The following is a 25,164-nucleotide window of genomic DNA, read 5'->3' on the forward strand; positions in this document are numbered from 1 at the left end:
GGCTGTGTTTGTAGTTTAGCATTTCAATATACAGCTTCAGTTTTTAAAACATATATATTTGAGAGGACAATTTAAGGTAAAATCATGAATCAAAATTAAACTAAATGCTATTAGTTTGGCTATATTGAAGAGAAGATTGGAGCTGAAGTAATGTTTGTCCAGTGTACATGCTCAGGTTATGTAAGGCCAATGTTGAATCAATAACAGCATTAAAAACACATCACTGATCCAGTATTTGCCTCTGTCAGAGATGTCCTAAAATAACTGGATCACCTAGTGTTGTTGATTGCCAAAGGACAGTTTAATGTAAAGGTCTTATTTAAATTAGAGCCTATTGTAATAAAACTTTTAGCACAGTTTCTATTTTTATAGAAGGACTCATTGTTTTTTTTTTTGTTTTTGTTTTTTTTAGTGTGCAGCAGTCGGTGTGCACTAAAACCTAATGTTTGTGTCCACCTAAGCTTCATAAGGAAATCAGACAGGGATCCTGCAGTGAGGCAAGGCGAGCTAGGGAAATGAGAGATCATTATCATTTAAGTCATCCCGTCCCTCATACACCTACACAACCAGAGCTGCTAACACCCTCGCACATCGCATGCAGGTTCACAAAAATCTCACAAACTTACATTCTCACTTTGTCTCTTTCACATTTAGCACTGAATCCATCATCATGGCTTTCTACATTGACATTTTATCGTAATGTTTGCGAAGACTATAAAAGTCTTTGGCACAGTGAAAACCTCATGAGTCACCTTGATATATTATGAACCTGCTGTGTGTCCATAAGAGTTTTTTTGTTTTTGGCACTTGTATAAAATGATAGTCTCTGCTTCCAGGTGTCCGTGGATCATATAATTCTTAACTCCAAATTAATTACTGCAAAATGTCCGTCTTAAAGTCACTATTAAATCCTTCAATTAATTTAAATGTTACAGATAGCACAGATTTTTTGGGGGAGTCTTGGGAAAGAATAGGACAGGAATTAGGGTGTTGATGACACATGGGTCTTTTTCGAGGTTTCCATTAAGTGCTACTGATTTAGGCGAGATAACCTCAGGTAACGCCCCTTCTGCTGGTTGCAGCCTGCCATTGGGGGGTAAAAATGACACCTTTTAGATATTTAGACAGCTAACAGTCAACTATTGTTCCAGAAAGGAAAGTGAAACTTTCCTTTTTGTGTTATGTCCCAACATGTTCCTTTCAATTCAGAAAGTATTATCTTAACTATCAGTGACTCTCTGATTTTGGGATCTTGGTGATAAAACTAGTTACCAAAGGCCATGGATTTCATGTCTAGTTGCTTTGACCAACCTGGTCAACCAAACTGAACCGTCCACCGCTGGCTAAGGAAACCGGCCAGATTGACCAGTTTGACTGTTATTCCCAAAACAGGGTTACTGACTTTGGTGGTCTCTGCACTGTGAGCACACGTAGATCATTCATTATTGACTTTACCGTAGAACTAGCCTACTTCTGTGCAGTAACATATACAATAATTGTGGTAGTACACTCAATATGTTTAAGTCTGACAGATTTTTGTCTCAAGAAATGTTAGATTTAATGAATAAATATGGGGTTCTGTTTCTCCCTGCCATAACTGTAAAGAGAAACCTCTGAAAGAGCATGCAGACTTTAACCTTGGGGCATAAAATTGTAATCCTTAATTTTATGGTCTTGTAAATTTTATTGTAAACCTGTAATTTGGCTCCAATTGCATAGAAAATGGATATATATATATAATAGATTAAGACTTTTATTGGTGATTTTCAGGGGAATTTCCCTTACAAAGAGGCCTCATTTAAATAGAATAGAAAAAAAAAATAGCTTACTTAAATTTCGGTTGACACCCACCAGAAATGAGCCAACAAGGCAACAACAACGATCCACTAATTGGCGAGGGTGGTTCTTCACAGAGTTTTCTTCAGCTGTAACCACATGCAGTAGTGGATGTTTTCCTTTTTTGTGCAGTATATTCAGTAAAATTAACCACCTGGCTCAAAATGTCACTTTTCTCTCTGCAATTTGATGCATTTCCTGATGTTCCACACATTGTTAGCATGGCATTTAGAGCAGATGAGCGTGACCTTTGAACGTTAACATCGAGAGAAAAACTCATTTGAATCTTGCACACAGCTGTAAATAGCAGGTACATCATCCTGTTATATATCTAAAAATATGCAGAATTCTGCAGGAGTGTGTGACTTCACATTATATATTAATCATTGTGCACACAATGATGGAACAAATGATGAGAAATCTGTTGTACCTGATGCACTCCAAGTGAATGAGGTAGATTATTTCTTTTAACTTTTAATTTTACTATTTTGTTTCTTTGATTTGTTGAAATCTAAAAAAAAAAAAATTATCCAGATGCTACTGTGTGCCGTTGCATACTAGTTCTATATACTGGCTTGTCAATCTATTGGCTCAATATTTGGAACCAGAGCTGAAGCCTAGTTTTAGTAGTTTTGTTTAAAAACGCTTTTACAGTTAAGAAGCGATTAGGGGTAATTGTGTAATGTTCTTTAAAGTGATTAATTACAACTGGTATAAAAATCCACAGAAAAAGAGATGTGGGGAAAGATGAAAGAAACTGAAAAAAAATAAGCCAGATGAAGTGTGGAGAGTTCAGGTGAGGGGAGTGCGTGGGCTTTATTTGGTGCCACAGATGGTACACACATATACAGAAAATGTTAAATGTCATCATGACATCTCCTTGAATAGTAAAGCCTTGTCTGAAACCCACAAACCTTTTCTCAGTTTTGTTTTTCAGAAGTTGTCAAAAAAATAAAAAAAAGCCTTGGTTCACCTTGACACTGACTAAAATGTTTTGCGCCAAGAATTGTTCACATTCCTGGAACACATGAAGAATCATTGCCACAACTCACCTGTTTATTTATCAGAAACAGTTGGTTTGTGATGGATTCCCCTTTCACAGCCTGCTTGTTCCTGTCTACCAGTCACACTGCGCGGTGCAAGGAAATGATCTGCTAATTTGAGGTAGAGAGAAATCATGTGCCGAGCGATCACAGGCGACCTGCTTACTGTCTGCCCTTATCTGATCTGCCTCTCACTGATCTAAAGCTGTGTCATCATTAAAGCAGAACTCTGCCTCATCTGCCTGAACTGGACTTTCCCAGTATTTTCAATCCTTTATCACATCTGACTACAACCGTTTCAGATACAAGGAAACTGCATATTTCTTCTCTGGTGACGTGCTGACCTGGCTGGGTGTAGCTCTACAGCAAGGTGTCAAAAAAGCATCTAAGCATCTGTGTTTTAAGTATTTATGCAACCTAAGAAAATTTTTTTCTTGTTCTTGTTTTCTGGAAGGGAATTTTTTTAATGTATTGGAGGTTTTTGGAAAAACACTATTTCATAGTGTGCAAGTTGGCTGCTAGTGCAATGGACCTGTAGTGCACAACTGGCAAATATTGACCATGGCATTACTTCAAGCAGGCCACAAAGTAGAGTTCTTACGATTGGAGCTTACTTACATACGATCTCACAAAGTGTGTAAGTAAGCTGCAATCCCAGCAGATATGCTGATCTGGCCCACGTCAGCTTAAGATTTGCCAATAGGTAACTGGGAGTGTGTAGCCAGTTGTCTCATATATAGTGTGCCATTTTAGCAACCCACAGTTTCTGTGCTTGTGCAAGTCACTTTGCAACCCACCCCCACCCAAACTCCTTTTCTTTCTGTGTTTAATTTAATCAGTGTCATGTGTGTTGCCACCATTCTGAGCAGTGCTGAATCTAGTTGCTCTCCACCTCCAGCTTTCATGCATGCGTACGAAAGGGTGGGAAGGTAGAAAATAGCACAGGTAGAAATAAGACATTTTCTTTTGGGTATAGAAATACCCTTTTGGGTGCGTCAAGAAATGGTGATACCATGACATGAGAGTAAAAGCAACTTCAAACATGTATTAAAAAAGGTTCAAGTGGATGTTAAAATGTGATTGCATCACACTTGTAGCGAAAAGCATGTAAGTGAGACAGTAGCACAGATGATGCTGTTAGCAGTAGCACAAGTCCATAAAATGATATTAATTTTCTCAAACTTTGCCAACCATTAATTTCTTACTGCAGCCAAAAGGGACGGAAAAAAACAAAATACGTCTACCTCTCTCTCTCTCTACATATATATGTATATATATATATATATATATATATATATATATATATATATATATATATATATATATATATATATATATATATATATATATATATATATATATATATATATATATATATATATTATATATATATATATGTATATATATATGTATATATATATGTATATACATATATATATATATATATATATATATACATATATATACATATATATATATATATATATATATATACATATATACATATATATATACATATATATATATATATATATACATATACATATATACATATATATATATATATATATACATATATACATATATACATATATATATATATATATATATATATATATATATATATATACATATATATAAATATATATATATATATCTTCGATTCATTAAAGATGCTGAACAAACCGTGCGTAAGAAGCTTTAACAAACCTGCTTGCACCTGTGGCCTATAAATCACAGAAAAACTTGATGGTGGCCTATAGCCTCAGAGCAAAATAGAAAGGCAGTCTCTCAGAAGATTAAAGCCAGGCAGCAGGTATTACTTGGCTGACTCAATAGTGTGTTGATGAATGAAGCCAAACGTGCAGCTCGGGAGTGTGTTGAAGCCGCGGTAAAAAAGGTGGGGAAAAAAAGAAGAGACTATAAAATTCACCACAGGATCAAAACATAATGTAATGTTAATTGTACCCACCACTTACAATAGCAAAATACGGTAAAGATCTAATCAACAAGTCTAGAAAGCTATGACTGGATTATTTTTTAAATGATTTAACGTAATGTAAATCTCGTGTAAAGATTCTAATGGAGGGCTACAGTCTGGCAGAGAAGACACTTACTATACAATAAATCAGTCTTTTTCTTACTAAGTCAGCCAATTATTCATGTCTGAAAGTTACTACAAAGCCACCACTGTTTGCTTTTTAGGTTGGTTTTCAAGTAAGGCTAGAATGAGCAAACTCCCCTGCCTTTAAGGCTGAAGAAACTCTTTCAAAAGCCTACTGATTAAAGCCAGACCTGCCTAGCGCTCAGCAGTTTTCATCTGAATAAACTGGTTTGTTGGACAAGGGTCCAACATATCATTATACTGTCATTAGATAAATTGACATTCACTTAGTGATCTCAAAGCTTTAGTAAGAAACACTTTGCAAAGTTGGTTGTGTCAATTTTAAGCCTGCAAGAAAGATGAAAGGTGAAAGATGGCCACAAAAAAGTCCATGCTCCTGACAAGGAGCTTTTGTCCAAGAAAACATTCTCATTATTTTTTGATGCCATCCACATTCACTTTTGCATGTTTGCACAATGAAGCATTATATTCACAAAATGCTTCAGGCTGGTTTGGCATCATTTCACAATCATGAGTTTATCTACATTTACTAGTCAGATAAGTTTTCCTCAAAAAAGGATGTTGTGAAACGATGACTCAACATGTCATAGCGAGGGTGGGTTTACTGCTGACAGGAAAACTACCTGTCTATTAATAAATGTCTCACAATGACTTGTCTTGTACATAACGTCTGAGTAGTCATTGTCTTACTTTTCCTTCACATCTGAGTTAATTGCTCCTCATAGCGTTAAGTGGATCATTTTATTTTAATGGTCAGATTAAAAGCTTGCAAAGTTTTTGATGTGACAGCTGACAGGCTGACCTATGTGAAAAGTAGCTTGTTAGTATTTCCCAACTACTATAAGCTGTGAATTGGGAAATCACTGGGGTACACCCGCACTACTCAAATGGGAAAAAACAGAGTGTGTTTGATACAAAAGTGCAAAATCATGCAGCTAATTGTGACAAATTTTCATGGTTCTCATTTTGCATGAGTACGACAAACATTTGCATTTGTTTTAGTTGATTCATTTGTTGCTAATGTCTAATTGTAATTCCCTGGTGAGTAACTCCACTACTAAGATGCTGGCTGTTTTTGCTTTATGCACTTGCTCAGGTGACATTTTTTGGCTCTGTTACAGTAACTGGTTTTCTATCTGCTTTACCTTAGATAATGTATCACCCAGAAGATAAGACAGGTGGAATTTAAGCATGGATGCACGAAAAACCTGAGCTATCTATAAATGTTTGAGTCCAATTTTAGCCGTGCTATCTTACTTAAAGCTGATGTTGCTGTTACCCAACACCATGTTGACAAAAAAAAGTTTTAAGGCTTGCACTGAAAGGTTGAGAAGCTCTTCTGTAGGAATATCAAAACCTCTAAAGTGCACTGATGTGTCAGTATCGCTTTGAACTCATTCTCAGTTGTCAGATAAAATGAAGCAAATGTAAGATTGTTTTTTCAGTTCTGACAGCTCGACTACGTTTCTTGGACTGCCGCAGTTGTATTACAACCACAGAAAACTGTCAATGGGCTATGTCATATTTGCAAATTGTAGGAAACCAGCAAATCACACAAAATCTGACTAAATATGTATTAACACATAAACATGCAACAAAAATAAGCTTAACACGGTGTTTTTTTGTTTTGTTTGCTTTTGTCCTTAAATACTATTTGACAAAATCTTCATTGTAGTCAGATTTTCACCTCAAGCTTTTAGATTAACTTTAAATTATTCTTAGAACTCAACTTAAATGTTTGGCCTGTTAAGTAACATTGTTATGGTGACAAAGTCTGTCACTTGTTTTACTGTATGGGCTTCATACTGAATAGAGACAGATAAGCAAAACATTTTTAAAAGACTAGTCACTGTCTTATCAACATTAGGTCCCAACCATTGTTTGTTTGTGTGTGACTCTGTGTGCGTGAGACCTTTCCCACTTGTGGTTGCCTTCTCTCCTAGACCGTAGGAGGCCTGCAGTCTTTCACATCAGGACAGCTAGACGTCTGCATGCCACCAACACACAGAGACACACTTGTGTACACACACACACACACACACACACACACACACACACACACTGTTCTGTGATGTACAGTCTGATAAACAGACAAGAGGAGAAAAAAAAGTTGATGTAAGGGCACACTATAAGTCAAATAGTCAGTTTACCTCCCACCTGCCCAGATAAAATCAGCTTGTTGTTGTTAAAAGATGCAGCAACATGTTTAAAGTGTAAATACTGAAGGGATGTTTGAGGGGGGAAACCTGCTGTGCACAGATTTAATGTTTCTGCAGTAGCAGTTTTGTAGATGATGTAGCATTTTGCATTTTTATACATAAATTTGCTTAAAGTCCTAATGTGGTGTACAGAGAGGCAGGTAGACTACCATAAAGGAGACACATGCAAGTTATATATGTTTAAAAAAGCCCCCACACACTCAAACAAAACAACAATACATAAACCCACATAAAGTGTCACTGGTTTGATTCTTGCAAAGGCTTTAAACTACATTGCCTGGGCTCCGTACTAGCTTTGATCTAAACACTTTATTATTTATTACTATAATTATCAGGATGCTGGCTTGTTGTTTTTAGTTGTTTTTTTTAAGCATGGTTCCATTTCTATCCCTGTGTGGAAGAGTAGTTAAATATGAAGCAAAGGTGGGAAAATTATTATAATTTATCTTGTACAATGTACTGATCAAAATTCTTGGCAAGCCATCAAATAGATTGAGAGAAAATCTGTACTTGATCTTTTTACATTAAATGTAGATTGCTTCCACTTTCTGGCTTGTCAGATTTGTTGCTGACCATGTTTTGTAACTTCTATAATAGAAAACATCTGGTTGTTTGGTTTTTGTCCTTAAAAATACAAATATAGCTTAGTTAAAAGTAGACAGAGGGTTCTGGAGATGGGAGAGACCTGAGTGTAGTTAATCAGTTCCTGATTGTTTGTGAGCGCTGAGTCAGAGAATTTTTTGAGATGAAGTTCTGCACTTTGAGCAAAGAGTTCTTGGCAATGATGTTGTGGGAGATTTAATAGAGTTGGGTATATTAGGCTCTCGCACCTTATGAAATTTGTTATAACTCTAAATAAACGAAGGAGAATTAAACAGACCGGCCTCATTGTTTCAGAACATTTAAACTTTGCATTTAGGAAGAGAGTGGGAGTCAGTGGTGCACAAGACTTTAGGCTTCATTGCACTTGGAAACAGCAGGTAGTTTTGTTTTCTCTTGGATTTTTTTTAATTTTTTGCATTTTAATGAAATACAAGTGAATTTTAGGTTTCACTAAGGATTGTATCGCTTGTCATATGTCAAAACTAAGTTTGTACTCGTAAGAAAGAACATAAAGTTTTGTTATAAAACACATTTTAACCATTTGTTTGATTGACCAACCATCCTAAACCACTGATTAGTCAATTTTCATATTCTTAAGACAAAGCAAAGAAGCACATTTACACAGCATCTAATGTTAGCTGCTCGGATAATTCTTTTTTCCCCCGTCACTGTCATATGATTGATTAAATGTGATAGGAAGTTAGATTTCTCAAATTCTTGCTAGGATGGAGTATGCCTCAGCTGATAGTGGCAGACGTGACCTATGTTTGACGTCAGCCATACGTGCCAGTCAGACAGGTGGGTTTGGTTACTCCAGACGGCTACTGGTTTATCTACTCCGGCAGTCTGCAGACAGGCAGTTGTTGGTTTATCTACTCAAAAGACCAAAGCTTAAAGTGCAGATTGTTTTGCATCACTAAAACTACCAGAAAGATGTTTAATTGCTCTACTGAAAGACACGAGACATTGTTTTGTTTCCTGCAGTGGTCAGAGTTCCTTACTGAACAATAATTTGTGAGTCTTTCTGATTACATATGAGTCCTTACATGCTAACTAAACACTTCAGTTAGACTGAGTTTAAACTGAGGTTAAACTGAGTTTTAATGCATGAATCTACACAAAGCTGATTTAAAACCAATGAATAGATATGAAGTCTTAAAAAATCCAGTCAACTATGCATGTGATCCATTTAATGGACGTGTGTCTTTTACATCATTTCTCTAAAGGTGTCCGTTTCAGCTTTCTCTCATGAACTGGCAACAGCGTAGAACAAAACAGGATATTACTTATTGTGCCGATCACATGGTCAGCAGACATTTGAATGGAGTTTTGCTATGCTTGTTATGTCCCATTGTTGCTTGTTGCTGGGGAGCACTTCCCAGTAGAATGACCAGTGACGTGTTAAACTGCTCGTTCAGAGTTCAGCAAGCAGGTGCTTAAACGTACAGGTTGTCATGCATTTCTTGTGTGGCCCGTTCAAAGGTTGCTGCATCACACTGAAAGTTCAGCATCCTTGAAAACCCCAGTATGCTATGTAAAATTCTTTATTCATATTTGCACACATGATAGTGGTTTAATAAACTTGCGTCGACTTCCCCTGATTCACTTCCCCTCAATGTGGGATACTTAAGTGACCTTCCATAACTCAAACAGATATCTGTGTTAGTCATCAGCATGATAGTAAGAGACTGAATGTTAAGGGAGACACAGTCCATTGTAATCACTCATCATTTTGTCGGCACAGTCAAAATTAATAAAAAAACCCCCAGAAAAGAAGTCTTCAGCTTCGTGGGTTTCTTTCTTGTGAATTATTTTAAGTAGTCAATCATCATGCTCAGTGGAGCAGAGGACCCTAAACACAGCATATGGGCTCTTAAAGTGCAAGGGAAGGGCGTTTAATTCTGAATCTTCTGCTGCCAGCAGACCACCTGGTTGCTAGTTACTCGATTATAGAGTGTAGTGGGGAATTATTAGTCAGCACAGCTGCAGCACAAAGCAAATAAATGCAATGTGTTTCCCTTGATTCGTACATTTATTCTTACATTATGCACTCACTATATACTGTGTCTGAAATTAATCTGGCTTATTTTATAAATCCATTTAACTGCTTTATGTGGTGTTGTTCATGCTAGCTCTAGCGTGGCTCATGGGAACCGTTCAAAAGAACAGAGACATTATTAATGTTATTAACAACTGTGCTAAAGTAAAACATGAATAATTATCTAAATATGTCCCGCTGCTGCTATGTTTTCCCTGCAGGAGAGGTTACAGATGTTGGCAAATGCTTTAATATAAAATATGCAATTGTGCCTGCAATTATATTATTGTTTTATAAACCATTTTACACTTGAATACTATTGGAGAATGCTAATGGAGACTTACAGGAGGCCTGAGGTGTTGCTAAAATCGGGGGGGTCACAAGTTTTGTTGTCACTTCTGTGTGGAACAGTTCAGCGAATAATTTTAGGTACGTCACATTTTGACAGTCATTCATACATTTATTCAGTCATTGGTAGTTGCCCAGGTCAACCTCAGACCATCTGTGTTTAAACATACAGAGCACACACGCTCATAGTGGTAGTTTTTGAGCCGGGGGAGAGTTTTACTCATTCACTTTCTCCACATAGTTTTTCCGAGCTTGACTTTCTCTACGTCGTATTTTACGCCAGCTGCAGGCAGGCAGGTTGTGTTATTAGTCACAGTGAGTAAAATTCAAACCGCTTGATTTAATCCCTTAATACCAAGCTTCACTGCGAGCGAATTTAAAGAATGAATTGGTATCGTTCAAAACGAATAGGGTAACAAACGCAGTTTATTAATATAGAAATAATGTAGCCTATATGTTCATGCAGCAGGATGTTTGTTCTTGAAACAGTTAGTGTGGAGGTGTGTGAGGCCTAGTCATAGGGTTTTTCTCCTCACCACTTCACAGTACTTTCAGCAGATGGCGGTGTGTCGTTTTGACATCTCATTTCAAAATGGAGATGGCTGTTTTGAGGCCATAGCTCTCCCAGGCTCTGTTCTGTGTGCAACCTCCCACATCCCTGCTCTGTCAACTGAGAGATAGGTATACACGCACCACAATGTAACCCACGTGTCTTTCTGTGTTACTTTTTTCTTGTTTTTTTTCCCTCTTTCATACCGTTTTATTTTCTTTCACTTTTCTCATGTTTCTGGTTTAAAGAAACATGATGTGTGCAAACACTCTTTGCACACCAAAGGGTGAAAAGTAGATTTTTCTCTTTTCCTCCGCCTGCAGTGAAACTGAATCAAAAAGAGAACTACTTTGATCGGTGAGGCATTAAAGGTGACATGATTCAGACTGAACCCACGTTTTAGAAACTAATGCTTCATAGTGAAATGTAAAGTATGACTAGTAAATGTGTTGCAGAATTTATGACAAACCTTTTTTTTTCTTTAATAGATAGATCAAAAGCTTCCCACATTTCTTTTGAATATAATTTTACCTGTTTCAAATTGTTAAGTCACCAGTCTTTTTTACTTTCGTTTTTGTTTCTCTTTTTTTTCTGTGTATCATGGCAGGCTAAAATATCAGTGACACTCGAATGTAGGGAAGTAAAGTTCCTAGAGGCAAAAATGCATTTTTGCTAAATTTAATTTGTTTATTTAAAGGCAGAAATTATTAGATTGCTCTTATTTATGGAAGCTCTTTATTTTGGTCACAACTCCCTTTCTGCTTCTTTTTTGTATTTTTTTTCTCGTATACTTTTCCCCTCTTTCAAAACATCTGCGACAGAGAGAGAGAGGAAAAGCAGATTTCAGCGACTGTTGTCTCATCCTCGCAGCTTCCTTTTGAGTTTTTGAAACACACACCGCGCCTGATCGCTTCAAAGCTTAGCCTCAACGTCTTCTCTTTTGCTCTCTGACTAATTTTGATAGTAAATGATGCAGCGTAAAGCTGGTCTGTCTCTCCTTTATATTTTTAGGCGACGTAGTCATGCTGGATTATGTCATGTTTATCAGGTGTCTTTTGTGAAATAGGTCGGGGGGATGATCGTCTCCAGCAATAGCTATTTACATCGCACGAAGGCAAACTTGGTCTCTGTTGTCTGGGGAAAAATTGTCCACCTCAAATCTGATTTGACTGTGTGTTCACGGTTTTAGTCTGACGCTAGAAAATTGTAGTCGAAGGCTGGCTGCTCTTTTTGTCATAGGCCCCTGAATGCTACTCCGTGTCCCTGAGTGTGAAAAGCAAGTTAAATTGTCAATGTTGTTGTACAAGAGTATGCTAAGTAATTATATAAATCTGGACGTGAGCACAGCGTGTGGTTTATTTGCTTCATGTTTGTGTTTTTTAATAAATAAAACGACCAGTAATAGTGAAACTCTGAATCAGAATGAGATTACTTTGATCGATGATTCTTTAAAGGTGACATATAAACTCTTGAACTGTGGGTGGAGTGGTGTTAAATGTTGGCAAACGGTTCTTTTTTTTTGTTAGGTCCAAACTACATTTATGAAAGTGTGCCTCCACTGAGGGATGTTTCATCTGTCACTAGGAAACAAAGGGTTCATGTGCTGAAACAGTCAGTATTTTATCGAGTGTTTATGTAACTATTAAATTCCAGTTTTGACATTTAAATCATTGGTTATGAACAAATTGAACAATATAAATTATACAATATGAGCACTGCCACACTCGTATCTCTAAAATGATAGGTCATATTGAAAGTGAAGCAGATATTGAGACACTAACGTGACCTTTTATTTATGTCGAATATGTTTTTCGAGTATATCTATGTCAGTTTCAAAATGGTCAAAACTAACATGTGAGCCGTAACCTGTGACTGATTGTGAGTTAATTGGTGTCACACTTGTTTTCTTCTTATAAATAAATCCATAAGTCATTCTGAAACTATGATGCTTTGGAGTGATAATATTACCAGAGCATCAGGGGAAATTTGCCTTGTGAATGTTCGGTTCGCTGCCTGCCCACTCAGTTTCGACTGGAAACAAAAAAAAAATCTTTTAACCTTTTCAGCAACAACAAATGCATGCTTAAAAAAAGAAGAGAAAAAGAAAAAAAAGAGTGAAAATGAGGGAGGCTGAATATTGTCAGTTGTGTTTAGCTTCTTCTTTTTTTTTTTTTGGACTGTTGACAATCAGATCAGTAAAAATCCTGCTGGTGATGATCCAGCAGAATTATGACTCGTGCCAGAGTCAGTTTGACTCACTATTTTTCACCTTTCTCTTTGTGTTTTTCCCCATTTTTAAATATATTTTTTATTACACGTCTCATGTCACCCATGTCTGATTATTTCTTTCTGGTTTATGACTGAGACAAGTAGTTTCAAAATGAGACCGTTTTATGGCACGTTCTGTACATACAATTTTGATCATATTTAATTTTACTAGCGACCCAGTTGTTAACTGCAGTTTCATTGGAACAACAATTCAGAATTTCTTTGTCCCTCTAGAGTAGTTTAAGTTTGAATTGACTGCTCGTGCTGGTTATATTTGCCTGTGCTGATTACTCAAATGCAGAAAAAAACATTTTAATCGTTTTATGAAAATTTGTTTTATATTTATCATAAATATCCACCTTTTCCATATAACCCTTTTGTGCTTAAATTGTATCCTTCAGTATTGTGATGTAGTTTTTAAGATGAAAAAAAAATATTTGACAACTGTCAGGTTGTTGATTACTTCTGACAGCTGGTGAGTTAGTTGTTCCTTTTGCTGACTTTAATCTCTTATCTTAATTATAACCTTAATCATTTGCTGCAGAGTTTGCTGCAGGGAGTTTTCTTATAGTGCTCCCACACAGTGGTTAGTTTAAGATATTAAATGTCAGAGTCTGTATGAAAAGTTTCTCTGGTCTAAAATGAGACAATAAGTAAATATAAACATGTTTATGGTTTCAGACAAGCAGTGTTGCATGCTCAGTGTCCGTGGGTGGCATCACTTTGTTGCCATCAGTAACTGTTTGACTAATCAGTCGCTAATTTGTTCCGTGTATGTGTTGTGTGTGTGAGTGTGTGTGTCTGTTTGCACAGCTACCATATGTATTGATCTCTGTGCACACATGATCGGTAGACATACACCGATTAGTGCATATCTGAGGTCGTATACATTAGCAGTGAATATTTACGTGTATGTGCACAGTACACTCCTCCTTTGTTAATATATCTGCAGATCTGTGTTTATACTGTTTGTGTGTTTGTGGCTGGTTTTTTCTTTTTTGTTTGTTTTTTTTGTTTTTTTGTGGAGGGTGGGGGATGGGACTGGGGTCTCTGAATTAGTGTACACCAGCTCTCTGGTATTTATTATGACTTCTTAAATACAGTGTGTGTGTTTTGTTTTGTATACACAGTAATTTCTCTAATTCTTTTGTCTTTTTATGTCTCTTAGTATCTGTCCTTGCCAAGATTAATATACATTTGCATCTGTGTGTGAAGTAATTGTTGTAATTGAATGCACTTAAAGTCTGTGCTAATTATTTCTAACTACATATTGTATAAAACTACATATTTGCACCGTGACTGGGCAAATATGTAGTTTTATTTCTGACAGCATGTGTAGTTGTTTTTGTTTATGTCAACATAGTGTGTGCATAGCTGTGTGCATATATTTTTTTTCTATTTTCTGCATGTTTGTCTGTTTTCATTGCTCAGTGCACATATAATACTGAAGGGTGTGTGAGTGCATCCACACATTTTTGTTTTGTGCCATTGTAAAGCTACGTGCAGTATTTGTGCATATTTGTTGTACGACATACTTAGAAGCACATACATCTATATGTGTTTCTAAGTATGCATGTGCCTTCATATAAAGGCAGTTATCTATGTTAATATGCCACTGTGTGTTGCTCTAAGCATGTGCTTCAGATTTTTTCAGTGTTTATATTTTTAGCCTACACATATGGTGTGCGCATATTATCATGTCTGTCTATATGTGCACTACATGTGCGTACATTACAACTTATGTAAAATTAGTACTCCTGCTATACCTAAGACATTGATGTGCTGTTGCAAGTGTGTGTGTGTGTGTACTTTTTACAAACTGTCATTATAAAAATGAAAATCATAACAGCAACAACAGCAGACAATAGTAGGCTTTCTGTGTATATGCATTTGTGAATGTGTATGTTGGCTGATTGTAGAGCAGCTGTGTTTGTGTTAATTTAACAGGTTTTGTAGCTTTCTCAATATGTTTGCATGCACAGTATAGTAAGCAAGTATACTAATAATAATTATACTGTGGTCTATGTGGACATACGACAGTTTCTTTTTGTTATGTTAGGTGCCCATGTTTTTGTCCGTGTGTGTTTATATGTGGCACTTGCTATCATCCATAAGTTTCTAGAGTACATGATTTTAGGAAAATATAATGATAACATGTGTTACTTCTGGCTTTTTGCAGATAAGGATTAATAATATTTTAATAGAAAAGCCTGCAGAAAGTAATGGAGACAACAAACACACTAAAATCAGTGGATTTGGACACAGTTCTTAACATTACAAACTGTGTCAGTACACCTGGCAACAAAATAATATTTTTATTAGACTTTCAATGCTGTTAAAGGATTATCAGTCTGTAACACGTGTCAAATGAAGATTCTTATATATCTATCGATATATCGATAGATATATAGATATAGTGTCAAAAATGCTGTGAACCACATTACTCCCTCTACAGTCAGATTTAAAGCTGCTGTATTGCACAGCCCTATCAACTGAAATTATCAAAGCCTGATGGGTGCGATCTTTCCCATTATACTCCAACTCATAGGCCTCTAGGGGGTCACTGAATGGTTTCAGCAATAGATTTGAATCATATGGTTTGGCCTTCATTTGAACAACTGGGTAAGATTTTCGGACTGAACAACATCATAAAAACATCAAATAAGGCAATAGGTTGGAAAAATGATGTTCAGCCCTCCAGTAGAGTTCCAAATAGTTGGTAAATCCATTGAAGCTCTTGTAGCAGGATCTGGTGGTTCAACATTACTTCCTGACTAATTTTAATTTGTCTCTTTGTCATGCAGGACTGTCCATGAGGTCTGGGGTCAGCTTACTTACACATCTTTTAGGTCAGTTGATCCTTTACTCTGTGTGAGTATTAATGCATGTGTGAGTATTAGCAGTTTCAATGTGTACAGTGGCCTGCGTGTGTGGGCTGCAGAGTGCACGTATATATTTGCATGCACGTGGACGTGTGAAAGGGTTTGTTCCCTCTTCTCGCTGCTCATCATTTGGCCCAGCTGACATTTAAACATTCAAATCAGAGACTGTTTATCGTTGTTTGAGGGCCATGAGAAGATTTCATGTTTTGTTTTAGATAATCACTAGAGTCGCTTTATGTAAAGACTCGGTCTCTTACTGTAAGATCTACTTAAGAGATGCTGACGTCAAACAAAGGCTTCACATCTGCCAGAACTTTTCAGGAACTAAGAGAGAATTGTTTTTAGCTTCACCACCATGTTGTTGAGTCTTTTTTTTTTAACTATCAAACTCGTGTTTTTTATAGCTCTTTAAAGTTACTTCATGTTGTGTATGTGTGGTTTTTATTATGATTTTTTTTATTTCTTTTTGTTCTATTTGGGTCCTGCAGAGGCAAGGTCCTCTTAACTGCACATGCAAGACTATCTCGCAAATACCTTTGAATTAGAAACGTATTTCAGATTTCTGCCTTTACTTTTCATATACATTTTGTTGCAAGAGGAGGGATTTGATGAGGCTGATGAGGAGGAAATTGTATCTGTGTCAACAAAACACAAGACTTACACAATATTTTGAAAATGGCATTTTCAACACTTTTTTGATATTGTATTTCCTATAATATGCAAGGATGCTGGCTGTCAGCATTTTATATGAAGACCTTGTTTAGATGCTCTTTGTGAGGGCTTTGAAAGTTTTGTGTGTGATAAAATAAAGATTTTTATTTTTATATCAACATTTTATGACCAAAATATGCCGCAGATCGCTGAGTCTTAAGGCATCAACACTTCACATCCTGAGGTAAACACTATGACAAAGGCCTGTGTTGATATATTAAACAATGATATCTATTCAGCTATTGCCAATTTCAGCTGGCTGAAATTGACTTTGCCAGTTATTATGAATAAGTCAAATGTTCTTTCACTTTGATGAAGTAGTCTGCACAACTGCCACTTGTTTTTAAAAAATGACTATATGAAGGATATAAAAAATTCACATACAATATTATCTGTTTCCAAGCCTTTATTGTGTAATCTGTATAGGTGTGTCTTTGGACAAGTTCAGCCTCTTGAAACTGAAATTCAAATGACACTCTCAGATAGTTATCTTTTCATGTCTGGATTTTAACTCCTGTTCACAATATAACAAACATCTACATGACACTCTTGCAGTTTCAAGTTTTCAGTGGTATACTTCAGGCTGGCTGTACTGATACTGATTATAGCAGCATGATCTAGTTTTGTTTGTCAGAGTACCATAGTACCATTTTCACTACGGCTGTGTTTACGTTGGGTTCATTCGGTTGTAGCACTATGATATCTGTATCATTTGAATAGTGGGTGTCAACGTTTTTTAGTATTTCAAAGCCCTTACACCGTCCTAACTGATACACGGCACCTGTATGACCCACTTGTCTATAAGTGCAGACCATTAAACCTAAAAGAAATCTTGGGACCCAGCAATGATGTAGGAACTGCAGAGTTTGTTTTTTTAATCAAATTGCATCCTATTCAGCTAACACTATAAATGTAGGAACAATTACCTGCACCTTCATTCTGGTAAAGTAAATAGCTGTCATAGTAAAATCAATACTTATTTCACTTCTATTTTCCTTAACCTCCTAAGACCCGAACTCTTCCATGGCATGCACTTTTAATTTCTCTTTGATATTTGGGCATATTGGGACCCGATGAATGTAAAAACAAAGAATTACCAGTTTTTTGTTTCTGAGAAAAATGAGATCCACATATGAAGTTATTTGTTTAAAATTTTGATAGAGCAGTGGCAGTATAATGTCCTCGTGAGTGGATATCAGACCATTGTAGAGCAAAAGTTAGTATTTTGGTCTTGACAATCCAAAATGGGATGTCCACATATGTGGACGCCAGGTCCTAGGAGGTTAAATAAGTGTTTTATGTGTGTATCACTAACAGCTAAATGCAAACCACCAGTAACTACCTCAGTGTTCATTACCCATCACCATAGTATCATTTTTATTAAGGAATTCATTATATTAGTTACTAGCTGACGTACTGATCATTTCTCTACAGTAATATGAATCAAAGGGTATTTGCTGACGTACCATATATTGAGCTATAAAAATAGATCAGCATTCACTATCACTTCTACTCTCGGCTTCAGTCCTCTGTAACTCTAAACCAGCTCTCTGAGTCCACAGTTCCGTGAAGATAATGTTGGCAGCAAATCTGCAGGTAGGGAGCTAAGGTGCAAACAAAAACATTAGCAGCAGAAAGTTTGGAACCACTGCACTCTTTGAAGTTTTGTTGTGGAAAGTTAAAGATTCCCTTGAATATTAGTCCTAACTTTTGCTTATTCTCAGTGGCTCATCATTGCGTGCTGTTATCGCCATGAAAGGCTTTAGTTCTAGGAACCACTTTGCTATTGTCAACATAGTCGGTGACCTGCATAGGAACCTCAGATAAATGTAAATATGCCACAGTACAGCATATACTGAGAACTGAAACGTATTGATTCTGGATTTTCCCTGTGCTCCGCTGCCTGAGTCACTCACTGATATTAAACCTCTCACTTCCTTTTTGAAGCCGCTTTGTTTACCAGCCAACATGCTATTTTTACAGGAGGCCTCTGTTTGCTCACAGAATCGGTTTACTATTGAAAACAATGTGTTCTCTTAAGTGCGTATTTTGTTTAGAACAGCACAAATATCATTGTAACCTCTCATCTTATACTAGAAGTGCATCTGCGGAAAGATGTACTTGAAGCAGTAATTAAGGCTGAAAACTCTACTTAATCCCGGGCCACTCTGTTAGCACAAAAACAACCAACCAAACAAAATTGAGGCGGGTATTGCTCACAAAAAAATTCAGTTTGGCTATATTGCTTCAGAATCTATAGAAAATGAGAAAAACAAAACAATAATAATCAGTCGGTAATTAATTAACATTTAATTCAACACGTGAGTGAACAAGAAAAGTTAGTTGCCATAACTATTTGAAAGTAGGTCAATAGAAGCATTACTGAAGTAATTATGATTTTATGTGTGTTTATAAAGTTATCAGTAACTCATTTAGAGGTAAAATGATTATTCACAATACAATCATTTGTTAGCAACACCCTTAGTAGTGAGGTGCAATTTATTTGTCCACTATGTACATATGCCAGGAATGTTATTCCAATTAGTAAATAGAAAATATATGGGACTGACTGGAAGGTATTTATGGGTGTATTTGTCCTGTGGATACTGTGGCAAGAGCACAGAGTTTATCTCGGTGTGTTCTGAGACTCATTCCTGCTTGTTTTATTACCGCTGTTCACAGCGGGACAAAATGACCCTCGAGCTACGGGGAAATGTCCCAGTAGGCAGTCAGCCACTGCTTGTTACCATCTACAACTAACAGTTTTCTGAGTAAATAGTTCTAAATGCAAGTGAAACCAGACATTACATATTTTTTCAGATGCTGATGGCTATACCCAAGTACCATCATGCACTGTGTGTCATTTTAAAAGTCAAACTTCCAGAAAAAAAGGATGTGCTGCATTTTTGGTCAAGACAGAGGTCACTGGTAACATGAATCATTCAGCAGTTCTCTCTTCATGGAAAGGAAGCATTAGTATTAGATACACTTTAAAAACACAGTCTTAAAAATATTTTTTAATTATTAGATTTCAGTTCAGTTAGATTTATTTAGTGCGAAATTCACAACTATAGTCACCTCAAGCCTAAAGATTGAGGAGAATCCCCAGGAATCAGGTGATTCCCATATGCGCAAGCACTTGCCCACAATGGGAAAAAAAGAGCTCTTTTAACGGGAAGAGGCCTCTTGCAGAACCAAGCTCAGGGAGTGGCGGCCATCTGCTGTAACTTGTTGGGGGGTGAAGGGGAAAGAAGAGAGAAGAAGGAGGGCATAGAGAGATCACAAAAACACTCTGGGGAAAAACACAAACAAGGATTAACAAACGGTGTGATAAATGTTAAATGATAGAGTCGATAAATGTTAGTGCTACCTTGACAAACTAAAAAAAGGAATGATGAGATAATGCTAACTACTGCACTTTTGAACATTTTAATGAAGCTAATTAAATTTAAGGAGAAACTCTGAGGCCTTTTTCAAATTTATTCATTTTGCCTACATGTTTATTTCACCTCTGACTCAACTATGGACCAAGAAATTATTACAAACCACTGGTAGCTTTCTGTAGTGAAATATTAGAAGGGCCTTCTGCATTTGATTAGATATTTTCACAATACTCGACCTGTACTGGTTCAAAAATGAGCTCTCATCTTCTTCTTTCAGCTATTCTTTTTAGGGGTCTTTGATTTGGCAAAGATTTGATCCTGGATGCCCTTCCTGACAAAACTCTCCCCATTTGTCCAGGCTTGGGATCGATACTAGGAATACACTGACTTGAGGTCCCCCTGTGGCTGGCTTATTTTAACAGCAAAAATATTATATTTAAATTTGGCCTGGGAGCTAAAAGTGAAATATTGTTGATACGTTTACTGTAAGTCTTGTGATTACAAAGCAAAGCAATGGAAAGGATCATGTCTGATGCCTCTCATTCACTTCTGTGAAATCAGGATGAATTCCCACCTTTCTGCTTTTTGGCTTAAAATAGCTGTTATTATGTACATTCGATTTGCTCAGCATTTCACTGATATCTGCTTTGGATCCACCATTCTACACTATAGTGGAAGGTGTTTGTGCCGTTGACAAAAAAACACCTCCGGCCAACTCTGGTCGAGTTCACAAATTTCTTGGAGACCGGGTTAGATCTCCGTGATGGTATTATCCACCAAAACAGGTTTGACAAGATGAGCATTACTGTTATGCTTGCAAAAAATTTGTTTGTGAAAGGTCAGTGAAAGACTTTGATCGTACAGATCTGTAGATTGTGCTTAGTGACTCATTTAGCTGCATAGTGAATGCCACCAACTTTGGTTCATTATCTTGGATAACATTTTTACTGATGGATGACTAAGTGTGTTTTTGATGTGGGGGAGTTAAAACTTAAAATTCAGAAGTTTATAATCAGCTAATGTGTCGATTATTTATCCTATCCTTTATTTTTCATTCCATAAAGCATCAGATAATATTTGGAAAGACTTTCATGAGCTGGTATCTTGTAGTTATAACTATTTTCACCTCTGTTTATTATTGTAATTGCAGCTTCAGATCAATGGGAGTTGGTTTATTGTTTTAAAGAGATACTGGTGGAGGTATAGCATACAAATGTGGAGCAGCTGAACTCGCCAAGCTCAGAGCCTTTTGGAAATTTGAAGTTTTTATATTTGTTGAGTGTTCCAATCTGTTGTGCTAACTTTAGCTACTGCTTTGCCTGCATATAAAAATGATCTGCTCATGTTAGAGTAGGAGGGCATGAGAACTCTTCACATTTGGTGTGAGGGCTGGACAGGAGTCCTCTTGGGTGCAGTTGATATCGTTAAACCACAATGTGTTGTTTTTCTGTTACTTTCGGTGTTAAATGTGGACTATTTAAGCTGTGGGTGTGGACGATTTGAAGGGCTGAAAGGGGTCTCAGTATGTAAGCTAATAAGTAATGGAATATTTTTTCTGCATCATGAGTTACATTTTTTACAATGTGTGCTGGTGATGAGTAAAGCACACATTGTAAAAAGTTTATTCCTCTATTGACTTCATTTTTTTTAATTTAGCACCAAATAACAACAACAGTCGCCTCAAGGCACTTTATATTGTAAGTTAGACCCTACAATAATACATACAGAGAAAAACCCAATAATCATATGAGCCCCTATGAGCAAGCACTTTGGCGATCGTGGGAAGGAAAAACTCCCTTTTAACAGGAAGAAACCTCCGGCAGAACCAGGCTCAGTGTTAAAATGTATATAGAACACTATTAGCAGCGATTCAGCTGATGATATTGAAAGGAAACTAATAATGCAGATTAGATATTTAAAGCTTTATTTTGGGGCATTTAGCCTTTATTTTGGACAGGGCAGACAGGAAAAAGTGGGAGAAGGAGAGCAGAGGAATGTAACGCAAGAAATAGTCCAGGGCAGAATTGAATCCAGGCCCCTGCATTAGTCTTTGAGCATATGGGTTACCTGCTCAAACCTCTCTGCTATCCCATTACCCCATAGATTACATTTTATTCATTTAGGTTTTGTCAATTGTCATCTGTAAATAGACAGCCTAGCTTTGTAAATAATAGCATGCTTGTTTCTACAGTCATGGCCTTCCAGCACTGAAAACACAGATGTTTCATCCCTGTAAATATGATTTAGTCCAACTTTTTTGGGTCAGATTTTCTGCAAAAGCATCAAATAAAAACCTCAGTGGTCCTGTGAATTCAGAATAAGGAGTCAGATTTGCTGGGGGTGTACTGCTGCAGTGTAGCTAGAGGAGCTCTGGTGTGTGTGAGTGTGTGTAAAAAAACAAATTAAAAAAATCCTAACAACCACTCATCATCTAGTGTTCTGCATATTCTGCAACTGGTCATTTTAAATCTCTAAGTACAAAAAGAATTCATCAGTGATTCAGTGCAGTATTTCTGCTATGAATTCTCGAGGGAAAACTGTGTCCTACTGTTGAAAATTTCAACACGTAAGGCCAAAACAAAGGAGGAACAGGATACAAAAGGATATAAATAGCGCTCCAAAGTTTTTAAATAATTCCTTTATAAATGAAAGATAGGAAGATATGAATATTAAAAGTTGACCGCCCACATCTGAGCTTCTTTCACCTTCTCTTTGTCTCTCACACATAAGCAGGCTTCATGTTTAGTTAAAACACACCCACACAAAAAGGGCTTTTTGCATCTGTCTGCTGTGTGTGGGATGACTTTTCAGACATGGTCTCATGTGTCAAACAATGCACTGACATGTGAATGGTGAGAAACTAAGTCAGAAGACTGTTGGCACAAAATGTTAAACCCGGGTTCCTATCACTTTCTCTCTGACCCATGTAGGAAGGTTAAGTGGTTAGAGATTGTTGTTTGTTTTAAATGAAAAAAACCTTTGTGTGATTTGGTGTGTGAGTTACTGGAATATCTCTAAAACCTGTGTACTATTTTCAGAGAAAGTCAGATAGTCGGATCCAAGTGTACGTGGTTTTCTGGAAATTATTTTTTAGAAAGATTTTATACGTATATTTTTTTCGGTACTCTGTCATCAGTTACTGCACCCATCACCCATGTACAGTGTTATTGGAACATGCATACTTCACCTAATTATGAAACGATGTGTACTCATCCGGCATCTTTCAGTGGTTAAAATGTGAGAGACGATAAATTCCAGCAGTGAAGGCATCCTGGCGTCACTCCAGAAAATTTTTAATTGCGCGTAGCAATGAAGACAGCGTCATTTCAGTTTTCCGTGAGAAATTTGCGCGTAAATAATGGGTGCTTTGCACATGACAAATGCACGCGGCTCTTTCTGTACGGAAACTGTGTTTCTGAATTAAAACTGTGCCGTGTGTGTGCGTATACCTCCGCATAAACTTTGCACCATTCATACAGAGACGTTTATGAGTCAGCTGAAAGGACTGTGATATCATATTGCACCCTACAAAACGATAACATCAAAGAATTTGGGCAACATATTATTTAAGCTTTAACAGACATTTTTATAGTAATATTTTAAATGTTGCAAAATAAATCACGTTGTAAACACGTAACAGACTAGATATTTTTTATAACAATTCTGTTAGTATGATTGTATAATTGTGCATAATGGTGGTATATTGGCTTCTTGGATGGTTTAGTGTTGCTATGGTATATTACCGATGCTAGATTAAGGACAAAACTGACCTAATTTTTGTCCAGACAATTATATTCGGTGTATTTACATTAAAAAGCATATGTGTCACAGCAAATGCACACTTTAGAAGAAAACCTAGCGGCACCGAGATTCCAGAATTCCTAAGAACTTGGAAAAAACAAATGAGAAAACTAAATTAAGACATTTGTTTTTTATTTAAACATCATTAAAAATGAAACATACTGATGTCTTTGTCTTACAGTTTGAGACTCTTTAGATAATATATCTGCTTGTTTTGAAAGCCGTGTTTCCAGGACTCAATTCTTTGAGGTGATATGCTAAAGTGGGGATTTTTTTATTTTGCAGGTCTAAGACGCAGGATTGAGAAACAGTTTCACCACAGGACTATCAGACTGGTTTCCACCACATTCACCCATCCTGACAAGCGGTGGGGAAACCACCCCAGCAAAGCTCATCTGGTAGGAGTGCACACATTTGTAAACTACTGTACTTGGCAGTCTGATTAGTGCCTTGTTGAAGATATCAAATATGTTTATCTGATTTTAATCCTTCGCTATTCCTACTGTGTGTCGGCAGTGCATATTACACACATGGATTATATAGTTGCGAGTGTAGTCAAGATCAAACATGGGAAACCCCTGACCCGAAGTTAAAGTGATTTATACACCTACCTGACATTACCCTATTTTGTCGAAGTCTGCTCATCTCCAGCTCGCAGTTGCAGACAATGTGAGCACTAGAGCTAGGAGTAATTTCATTTCATCTCACCAGTTCTGTGATATTGTTATATTTTGCCTAAATTAGTAAAAGCTGTAGTTCATTAGTCATTTAGGGTATCAAAAGTCCTCCAACAATGTCTCTCAGTTTCTGTATGCAGATTACAGCAGGGCAATGCAGTGATTCCTTCTGTGTGTGCTTTTGAGCAACACCAAACCTTATCTCTAGTGCCTGCTGATATTCTATTTCAACAAACTCCTGCATAGAGTTTAAAATAGTGCAAATACAGTGTGGAGCCTGTGCGCCTTCTTCAAGACTGGCTGAAAAAAATTATAGTACGACCAACATAAATCTGCTTTCTTCACACTAAGCAAAGGGACAAAACACATCCAGTACTGTGTATAATAGGAAAAATTAAATGTATGGAGAAACATTAAAGAAATGATGTTACTCCATCTGTATTTTAGTCAATTCTACGTTGCTGGTGGACTGTTAGTGGGACTGCAGCAGCTCAGATTAATTAACTAAAGTGGACTCTGTTCATTCATCAGCGTGTTAATGGTCAATATTGTAAACGTCAAGGTGTCAGATGGAGGGACAAAAAAAATGCAACTCTCACGAGGTGAAGCTCATACTGTAAAGTATGTGTGTAAAATACATCTAAATGTGTGTTTTCATAGAGACTATCTGGAAACCGAGG

At 36.7% G+C, this 25,164-nt stretch overlaps 1 long non-coding RNA gene across 1 annotated transcript in view; it reads left to right on the forward strand.

Annotated features, from left to right (window-relative positions):
- LOC113034562 (uncharacterized) overlaps positions 1-25,164 on the forward strand; it is a 76,255-nt gene that overhangs the window by 39,459 nt on the left and 11,632 nt on the right. The window contains exons 3-4 of the long non-coding RNA XR_003274195.2: positions 15,835-15,879; positions 24,093-24,205. This is a non-coding gene — a long non-coding RNA (uncharacterized LOC113034562). The remainder of the gene's footprint in view (positions 1-15,834; positions 15,880-24,092; positions 24,206-25,164) is intronic.

Source organism: Astatotilapia calliptera, chromosome 13, assembly GCF_964374335.1.
Source record: "Astatotilapia calliptera chromosome 13, fAstCal68.1, whole genome shotgun sequence".
Lineage (NCBI taxonomy): Eukaryota > Metazoa > Chordata > Actinopteri > Cichliformes > Cichlidae > Astatotilapia > Astatotilapia calliptera.